We start from the raw sequence: 2,609 nt of genomic DNA on the forward strand, positions 1-2,609 counted from the left end.
TTTCCAGAGCAAAGAAAATTACTTGAATTAATCTAGATTCCAACTTCTGGAGCCCTTGCAACAAGAAAAAAAATAAATAACCCCTAATGGCTAAAATATAATTACCATTTTTTATGTCATTAAGAGTATTTTTTTTTTCCTAAACACCTGTGCTGTACCTGTTTATGTTAAGAAACTGTATTTCCACTCTGAATACAACACAATCCAACCTTGGCAAAATAATACATGTCTCTATGTAACACCTTGCAACTCATTTGGTAAACTTCCTCAAAGTTGAACTTTTTGAACTTCCGTGATACCTCTTTCAGTTGGCAAACTATTTCCTCTATTTTTAATCAAGGTTCTTTGAACTGTATGTGTCCTTGATTTTCAAGGTATCTACAGAAATTCTTCTTTTTTTTTTGACTATTACAGAAGTTTATGTAGCAAAAAAGTTCAGTAAGAAAATGTACACGACCCAATTTTCATCGTAGTAAAATGTGGAGAGGGGTCACGTGGAAGCAGTTGATTTCTCTGGTGAAGACAGCCATTCTTCATACTCCTTCCAAGGTTTCTAACATGATGATACTATTTCCTTGTATTACCACAATTCCAATATTGTTCTGTTGCCCACTAGTTGCCATCTCCACACATTCATCTATCACAAGATTCAAAAAGGGATCAAATCCCCTCAATATTCCTTGGACATGTCTGCCACCATTTAATATTAATGATAACTTCTTGTCCATAAATTTATTCAAATCGGGAGGGTGAGCTTTGCTCATGATGTCTACTCGACGAGCTCAAAGATGCCGCCAAAAGGAATTCGAGTTGTCCCTCACGCTCAAGAGGTCTCATATATATATATATATATATATATATATATATATAAAATAACTAGATATTTTTCTTATACATCATTTTAACAAAAGTGTATGTTAAATATATGTTTTTCACCCATAAATATTGACCAAAACCAGATATATAAATCTATATCTATCTATTTGTACAATTTATTTCAGCATATATATATACAAAATTTATATTTTTATAATTTTTCCACTAAAAATTGGAGTATTTAAAACAAAGTGTTTTGGGAAATTAACCTGTGAGGGATTTGCAGAAATTCTTTAAAATATGTATATGTCTATGTTTATCTACCTATTTGTTTATCTAGTCTATCTGCCAATATGAATAGTGTGGTCCCATTTGCAACAAAATTGTTATAAATAAGTACCAACAATTATTTTACTGTCTTGAGTTATTAAAATTAAATAAGACAGAATAATTTAAGTAAAAATCCCAAAATGTAGAAAACTCAGAACCTTTTAAATTAAAATATTCCAAAGATGGAGAATAAGTGAATTTATACTCACCTTAACCTGCTACATCTTTCAGATAATGGGTGTGTAACAATAGTAGATTTTTTTCAGCATTCCAGACTCACTTGGACCCTAAAGTCATCCTGGAGACTGCTGGGGAGGGAGAGCAAGAGGAAGACAAGGACATAATTTAAAGAACATATTTATTAAGCATTTGAGTAAAAATAACTTCTGCGACAATAAGTATGGAAAAAACCCAGGTGCTTATCACAGCTTATTACTCATGACACGGAAACAAACTGAAACATCTAACACTATAGCATAATAATCTTACCTAAATCTTCTGATCCATTACATAAAAATCAATGAAATAAATATGAAAGTGCATTTATGTTGAAATTGGGCTCTTATGAAAAAAAGTGGTAATAATTCTCAACGTTTTCTAAGTTTTTATTGAATCGAACTTTTATTTTGTGCCTGTACTAGACACTAATATATGTTTTGTTAGACCTGGAGAATTTTTCTTATTATCATGATATTCCAATATGAAATTTCTTCATATAAACAAATTTTAAGTCCTCAGAAGATTAGATATGATATTTAATGGCAAATGAAAGACAAACATAGGAATTGTATAATTAAAATCAAACATGCATTTTTGTATTTGCTCTTCCTTAAAAATAATTGTTGTCACAATTAGTTCTAATTATCATGAAACATTTATAACATTTCTAAAAGAGTGTGATACAAACATTAACTTTCCTAAGTGCCCTGTGCCTCTGAGTCTGAACCACAGGATCCACAGAAGGACTGAAAAGAAAGTAATTATAGTTTTAGCTAGGGTTATCTCTAGTGAGGGATTAGTGTTCTTTATTTTTAAGCATTTATAATTTCCAATTTTTCAAGTTGTTTCATTAGTAGGAATTTTTAGGTTTGTTTAAAAATTATAAATTTATTTAGAAATTAATAGATTCTGTGAGGAGTTGTATGTCACAAATACACATTTGCACTATACTGAGGAAGTTTTGATTTAGAAAAGATAAATGCATGTCAAAGGTCTCAAGACCAGGCAGTAGCAGGGTCAGAACTCCCATTACATTCTATAAAACTCCAGATCTCTGGTCTTCAATATTATCCTACACTGCCTATATATAAAGGCGTACCCTGAACTATTGAAGCTTCAAATGGACATTAAACCTTAATTTCACAGAGCAACATGAATGTGCAACCCATGAACAATATAGGACTTTAATAATCTATCAAATTGTAAACAAATAGTTTTACAGTAACTGAGAATCACTAGCCACA

At 30.9% G+C, this 2,609-nt stretch overlaps 1 pseudogene; it reads right to left on the bottom strand.

Annotated features, from left to right (window-relative positions):
- Positions 1–406: 406 nt before the first annotated feature.
- LOC132424000 (small nuclear ribonucleoprotein G pseudogene) lies at positions 407–783 on the bottom strand (annotated as a pseudogene).
- Positions 784–2,609: the final 1,826 nt, after the last annotated feature.

The sequence above is a fragment of the Delphinus delphis genome, chromosome 4 (assembly GCF_949987515.2).
Source record: "Delphinus delphis chromosome 4, mDelDel1.2, whole genome shotgun sequence".
NCBI lineage: Eukaryota > Metazoa > Chordata > Mammalia > Artiodactyla > Delphinidae > Delphinus > Delphinus delphis.